Consider the following 8,182-nt stretch of genomic DNA (forward strand, 5'->3'; position numbering starts at 1 on the left):
AAGACTTATATTCAAAGAAATCGCCGCTGTAGGATCACGTAAGTACCAATAGCCTTGTGGCTCTCTCTAGTTCTGTTTCCTCAAATGTCAATACCCCTAGAAGTTTTCGTTGTTGTTGGTCACATGTCCATTTCCCTTGGTTAGTTATTGGTGTCGCAATCGTAAATACAAAAATGCGTGTTTTATCATCAACTAAGGAAATTTCTTTAATTCTTTAATTCTTTTATGCTATTGCTACACTAAAACTACTGGGCAGCCTTGCTAATGGTAATGAAGGAAACAAATATAGTCCTGAGCGGTGAATCTGCATCTCCTTCCCATGCCTCGCGCGATGTCGCCCCTCTTTTACTCGTCTCTACGGTTCGAAAAAACTTTTCCTTTATCTCACACGCACAACGACAAGTGTTACGCACGATAGAGACTATAGGTCTCCTAGATGTGTTTGAAACGCCCAGTATTTCTCTTAGAAATGATTTAGGCTAAGCTAGACGATGACAATGACGATGATGAAGACGACGACGATTTATCAGTTGTATTGATGCAACTTTATAGCTATTTGCACCACTTGCCGGAAGAAGCATTCTAAGCGACTGTTGAGTTTGGGATGGCACAGTTCTACCAAAGGTTCAGTCAACCAGGAAGCTGCGGATTCTGAGAGGTTTGTTGGATATTTTATTGTTTCTAAGATACCTCACCACGCAAGGTGTTTATTCGCATGCCACGCCATACATCGAAAGCGCATGCCTGAGACATAGATTGTGTTGGTGGCTGCAGATTTAACTTTCTCTGGGATAACACAGTTACCCCTCTTTTCCTTTGTGAATCCCTTTCTTTACCGACTCGTTCCTTCGAAGAGAACATGTCAAATAATGTCCGTTCATACCGTCAGTAAGATTGTTTAATCTTATAGAGCGGCCAAAGCTGATGCAAGAACAGCCATAGAAGCACGTGCTGCTGAAATGGAAACAACGCCATTTCATCAGATTTCTACCCCTAATAGGAAACCCTTTTCTAGTTCCTGTTGGACTCCAGCAACTCCTGAAGCAACTTCCTTCAGATCCCCTTAAACCGAGATTCTTGGTACTTACAATGCTGCGATGGACGAGGTTGCAAGAAATATTCCTCACAAGCGACAGCCACTACCATCACAGCTTGTCTCGTGGGAAGAAAGCAGTCCAGCCCAGTGACAGTTCTACATCGAGAAAGTGGTTGTAGACTGTATGCTCGTTTGTAATGCGATAGCCCAAACTACGGCAAGACGCTCTTTCACGCCTTGTTGTCTCCAGGTGGAGAAAAGGATGAGACAGCAGAAGCTGATGATTTGTTGAAATCTTTGATGACCGCTTACAAAAAGCCAAAACCAAAAGCATCAAGACGCAAATTCTTATGCGTATAAATACTCGGTTAGCACATTAAAAGAACTTCACTCGCCATATGGAAAGTTGTCTACACGACAGATACAGAGAGCGCGGTGTCATGCAAGAACGATAGGTCCCGGTCAAGTGCCTGAGGAGAAGGTACATCAACGTGTTCGCATTGATATGACCAAAGTCGATCATTTCGTTAAGTTCATTAATCGCCCATACTTTTATCAAGACGTGTCTTACGGAACTAAATTCCTTAAGCTAGACAGTGGCAAAACCATCGAGATGCGGAACGTGGTGCGTCCAGTGACGTGGTCTACGATGATTAGCCAGTACATACAGTTTTGTCAGGAGGAGAAGTTTGAACTCTCAGTGGCACCACTTTATTCAAAATCCTAGAAGTCAGACAAGCTTCACAGAGAAAGTCTTTACAAGGCCTCGACAATACTGCTGCCGATGGCTCTGCTGGTTTCCAGAAAATTGAAATAATTGTCGATGATCTAGAGAAAGGAGGAATGAATAGGCAATGGTGCGTTGGGGTTAAGGAAAGGCTTAAGAGTGAAAAACGCTACTTAAAGACCAATTATCGCGTTCACTGCAATCCGGAGGAAGCTTTATGTCTTGATCATTGCCGCAAGTTCGCTTTAAGTGACGAAAAAGATCCCGACTTCCAGGAGAAATGCTCCCATCAACACACAGAAAACTGTAACGAGTGTCAAAATCTGCGAAATGTCTTAGATGAAGTCGAAGACAAAGTTCAAGGTCCATTTTGGATCCCTTACGGCAATGAACATCGAAACGATCTGCTATACGACTTCAAACTGGCACAGATATTTTTGAGTGGAAGGCTCATATTGTTCGCTCTGTAAAACAGGAAGTAGCAAAGCAAGATCAGCAAGACGATGAGTGCTAATCAGAACTGTGCATTGGTAATAATGGACTGGGAAATGAAATTCCTTCAGCTTAAATATCGTGAGAAGCAGTCAGAGTGGTTTGGCAAGAGAGGATTGAGTTGGCACATCTCGACGGTGATCACACGTGATCCGAACCTTGAAGGAAGACTTGAACTGCGGTCCTATGCCCATCTGTTTGACGCATGCCAGCAGGACTGGTTCGCCGTGTGTTCCATCATAGAAAGCACACTGAGAGAAATCAAGACCGAAAAGCCTCACATCACCTGGGTTTATCTGCGGTCAGATAAAGCTGGCTGTTATCATAATAACTCCCTCATTGCAGCAGCAAGAGGAATTGGTAAGCAGGTGGGTTTAGAAGTTTGTCGGTACGACTTTTCAGAGCCAAAATATGGCAAGGACGTATGTGATAGAATTCTGTGTCCGATGAAAACATGCATCCGACGTTCCTGCAACGAAGGGCACGACATTCTATCAGTGGGAGACATGAGGAGGGTACTTTCTGAAAGACCAGTGAAAGGTACATCCGCATGCGTTTGCGAAGTTGACGAGGCAAAGATAACCCTAGAAGTGAACAAGATAGATGGTTTTAGCAAGCTTCACAATGTCCAGTTTGAGGAGAAAGGTATTCGTGTGTGGAGGTCGTACTGAATAGGGCGTGGCAAGGAATTCTCTTTTGACCAGCTGGTGTTAAAGGGCCTAGGGGACACTGGTATCATTGTTAGTGAAATATTTTTATCTCTTCATGATGCACGTGTTTATCAATGCTCAGATCCTGTGACAGAGAGTTCAGAAGAAGAGAATGACTGGGACGATTCGAATATAAGCACGTTTGAATGTTCCGAGCCCGGATGCGTGAAGAGTTTCCAAACATTTTCAGAGCTCGAGTCACATTTGGACGTAGGGAATCATTGCGTCAAAGATGAAAGGCCGTCAGAAACGCTAAATGACAAGCTTCGAAGAGATTGGGCAGACAGATTTACAACGTCAGTCAATGTCACTGAAAATGAACCGTCTAATATCCGCCAAAGTGAAAATGTCTCAATACCTGCATTGCACACTGTCATTATGGGCTGGGCCCTACACAGGCCACGAGCAGGATCCATTAGATTAACTGACAAAGTTAAGAATATCTAACTGCAAAGTTGGACCTAGGGGAACAATCAGGGCTGAAACCTGACTCTCAGCAAGTCTCAAGTGATATGCGCAAGACAAGAGATGAGCAGAATAGAAGGTTGTTTGAACGAGACGAGTGGTTGACTAAGAGCCAAGTACAGGGTTTCTTTTCTCGCCTTGCAGCAAGCAGAAGAAGGTAACAAGCACACTGAGAAATCGAGCACAATCCAAAGGAACTATTTCTAGAGGAAAAAGAAGCTGAAAGACAACAGCTAATGGCGCACATTTCTAACGAAATGAGGCCGCAATACCCTCTGTCTTACGACGCCTTTAACTTGTGCGAGTGTTCGAGAGATAATAAGCTGAGTCTTTTTAATGTTTCACTGCTTAAAGAAATCTTGCGCTTTTTTAAGTACCATTTAAATCAAGAGACAGGAAAAAAGACCTGGTTGAACAACAGGGTGTCTGAAATAGCAGAGCCCACTTTAATTTGAGTCCTAATTAAAGGGGGATCCTTGTTTTTTCAGTTTTTCATCCTTTAAAACTCACATATTTTGTAACCAATTCCTTATGTCAATGTTTAGTTTGGGTATGAGTATCGGTAAGAAACACCACGCATCAATGATAGCTTGAGCAAGAGCATTTATTGCAATCTAAATAATAATATTAGTACATATACACAGCAAAATTATTTGATCACACAATTCCAAACAAAGGAAGTCAGGTTATTGACTCACCTGCTTTAACTTTTGAGGCTTATAATACAGAAAAATAGACATGGTAAACAGTTACAGTTAATACAAAGTTGAAAGTTTGAAAGCTAAGAGATATACATTACAATCATCAGACCCTTCGCATCCTTGCAAAAAAGGGTCAGTTACCACTATAGCTTCTCCCAAACAGTCATACTTACAGGAAATCATTAATTTTTGTCACTAGGTGGTACTGTACTTACAATAGCTCTACTGACACAAATGCATTTTTCTCAAGTTATCTCATAGCTTATGACTGTTAAGGTCATGTGGAAGGTCCCTGCTTGAGGACTGACATTTCAATTACCTCAGCAAACTGTAATCATCAGAATTGCAAGCCAAGGTATATTTCCCAAGTGCTCAAGTTTCCAAAGTAGTCACCTAATTGTTACAGATGAGTTCACTCCTTTTTGATTCCATCTTCAGCTTAATCATCCTGTAACATGTGAAAACATCAAATGTTTCTCTCATATTCAAATACTTGCTTGAGTCAAAAGTTATAATTTTTTTAATAACCGCTTCCTTTAACCCTGAGAGTGAGCAGCCTTTCCTCTCTCAATATCACCCCTGAATCAAACATTAAGGTTATGAGAATAAAGGAAATTATAATAAACTAAAGAACCTCTTGATTGTTAAACGAATTCTCCCTGCCAGCACGTTGGGAAATGTATAGAGAACAGTATGGAGAATATGCATACTGATGTTAGGGTGTAAAGGGTTAATAGTGCTCCAGAAATAGTAAAAAGTATTGGAGAGAAAGAAAGAAAGTTCTTTAAACATTCTATATTAAAATGAAACTTTGTTATAAATGTTAGTTGCGACGGCAATGAAGCATGATATGAATAAATTTAATCTCACCTAGTTTAAATGTAGAATCTGAAATCTAATTAACTTACTAGTGAATAGGAAAAAGCTCAATGTGTTTTTCTTGCTTCTGTCATTCTAAATACTACAAATCATTTACACCACCCCTTCAGTGGGATTTTTTTGAAGATGTGAACTTTTCCTTATGGTCAGAAGCTTTGTGAAAAAAAAACCAGGGCAATCAAATTAAAGAATCGGGAGTAGCATATGCCATCAACTAATTTACTGATGTTCTCAACTGAATTCAGTCTGGAAAGAGACCCCTGCAACACCTTTTCACACTTGAGATGAAAAACAAAATTTAATTATTTGCAGGCAGGTTAAGGAGGAAATTAAAGGAATGAATACATGTTACATAAAAGAAACCCCTTACAATAAAAATAAAGCAGAAGCATATTACCTACGTGTCTTTGCTTCTGAATACAGCTATAATAAGTATTTTTTTAAGCAATCATCTACATATGTAAACCGGGTGCAATATACGGTCGTAAAAGCAATTTTATTCTAACCTCCTTTAAGAGTGCATTGTGTATCGAATATATCAAGTTTAGTACCTCCGGAGTCGTAAGGCGGGCTTTTGGGGCTACAAAATAATTAAATAATCAACGCGTTACCCAGGTAAAATGTCAGGCGGGATATAGGCGGGATCCCGGCAATCCCACCCAGGATCCCAGGTGGGAATGGCGGGATCCCGCCTTAGGTGGTGGGATCCCACCTTTCCCACCTGGGATGAAAATTTGATCCCACCTGGGATCCCGCATTTAATGCGGGATTCCTGCATCCCACCCGGGATCCTAGGTGGGACTTATGCATTCTACCCGGGATCCTGGTCGGGATTTACATATCCCACCTGGGATTCTTTATCCCAGCTACGAAAATATTGTTTTGCTGTTTTTATTCTTACAAAACGTTTTTGTGAGAGTTCCAATACTTATGGATCATCCACACACTCCGCAAATATTTGGCATGCAGACAAGACAGAGGTGGTCACTGTTCCCTTTGAGAAAATACACCTTTTAAATGACTTTTTCAATTTGCTTTATTTGAAACTCTGATCTGAAAATATTTTTAAAACAAGACTTGTTAGTAGTGAGAAGTACAAACCGAGTTTCTTTTCATAACTTAATTTCTTAAATGTCCCAATCACTGGACCTCCTAAAAAATATTACTTCTTTATATTTTTGGTGCAAAATAAAATTCCTTCATTACATACAAATGAAAAGTACAAGTCACAGTTCAATAATAACAGCTCTAAAGTTTACTTGTTGTTCTTCTCTGTGTCAGAGATCAACAAAATGTTTCTATACCTTGTAGGTCTGGTATAAAATTGTACTTGTAGTATAAAATGACAACCTTGTATCTTCGTTCTCTCCACCCCTTTCCAAGCTCGGTAACGCTTCGGACTGTGCATAACCATTTGCAGACGAGAATTCCAATGCACCTCTGTAATCGCATGTAGTTGCTTCTGTTTCTCGTGCAAATGTTTTCTCCGTTATGAGACGCACTTGACTCTGTTGGCACCACTGCTAGTTCACTGGAAAGACCGACTGAGGAATCGAGATGGCTAACTGTGTTGAAACGTGTTGCTGAACGCTTGTTGTGGTCAAGCCTTGTTGATTTGGGTACTGGTACACTGTGATCATCTAGGTATCTCTTATACTTCCTAATGTTATTGGCTTGTGTTGTTTCTCACCTTCGCCGTGAACATAACTCAAGTGGGTTTCGAGTCTTTCTTTCCTCGAAAACTTTCGGCCACAAATCGTGCATTCTTGTTCGATTCTTGTCGATTATTTCTACATAGAGTGAATTCACATCATTATTTATGTCATCATCAAAACATGAATCCAAGGTATCCACCATCTAAGAGAGGAGAACCGGTCAGAAGAGACAGAATAATGTTGCGCGCTTCTCTTGAGACTGCAATGGGTCAAGCCAGCGGATTCTCTTTGCTAAAAGGTCCACGTGATCATGCCCGTAATCGGAAACAAAGAAAACTCTATTTGGCGCTCATCTTTGAATGTACTTTTCATCGGTTAACCGCTCTTGCTTCAAGTTGTTTCTTTTCCCAACTGTTTTGCCTAATATAACACTTCTAAAGATTGGTTTTATTGTGGTTTAATGGGAAAACGAGAACAGCGTGAGTGTTTTAAATGAAAAGAAAGTCGTTGGCGCCGTGAACTTAAAAGAAGGGACAATTAACAGTTGACATATCGACTGGTTCAAACAACGATCGAGTGGCCATTTAAAGCTAGGATTTTTAGAAGTTTGTGGTGAGTACAAATTGCCATATTCGTTACGTGATCAAAATCTTATCAAAGAATAGAAATAACGGCTTGAATTAATCTTACCTAACACTCAGCGCAACTGAAACTCAAATAATTCTGAGAATCGAATTGGTCGCTTGCATACTGCAGTTTCCTAAGTTTACACTTTACAATGAAATAAATCTATGAGTAAGGTTTCAAGATTACTTTAGTCACATTTGGGAACATTCTGACCTTGCTTTGCTTTGAAAAATTCGACTGAAGAGAGAGCAGACTTTCAATCAGTACCTTTGTCAAAATTTTGATAACATGAATTATTGAGGTTTTGTCTTTCTTTTATTCTTTGATACACAACAGCCAATTTTTTTAAACGTTGAGCCTTATTACACTGTAGATGGTCTGCTTAAATGATGAAGAAAAAGTAATATGCTGAGTTTTGCTGTTATTCTTTAAGAATGTTCGGTTAAGAAATTTGTTAATGAAACAAGTCAAACACATGCTGGTTCATTGCAAATAAATTATGAGATCTTTATCACATATAGTCTGTGTATTCATGTACTGTTTGAATCATTTATGATCAATAGCTTGGTAAGACAATGGGATCCCATTGGAGGTGTCAGTATGTTCTATAGCTAGTTGGAAAGTTTTGGACCCTCAGTGGATTGATGGGGTCTATAGCTCACCTAGAAAATTTTATCCTCTTAATTTTAAAATATCCTATCCAGTACATTTCATAAATCTGTGGTCTCCAGTGATAAACAGGATCCCTCAAAGGATTTTTCTGAAAGTGGGAAGCCATCTGTAATTTTATGCAGGGTCTAAACTGGGATTGGCAGGATCCCAGATGCAATCCCGCCTGGGATATGATTTCCCAGGTGGGAAACTATCTGAAATTTGAGGCAGGATCCTAA

General features: G+C 40.1%; 1 pseudogene; it reads left to right on the forward strand.

Annotated features, from left to right (window-relative positions):
* The first annotated feature begins 2,761 nt into the window (after window positions 1-2,761).
* On the forward strand, window positions 2,762-3,591 carry LOC136277161 (uncharacterized; annotated as a pseudogene).
* The last annotated feature ends 4,591 nt before the right edge of the window (window positions 3,592-8,182 follow it).

The sequence above is a fragment of the Pocillopora verrucosa genome, chromosome 12, assembly GCF_036669915.1.
Source record: "Pocillopora verrucosa isolate sample1 chromosome 12, ASM3666991v2, whole genome shotgun sequence".
Classification (NCBI taxonomy): domain Eukaryota; kingdom Metazoa; phylum Cnidaria; class Anthozoa; order Scleractinia; family Pocilloporidae; genus Pocillopora; species Pocillopora verrucosa.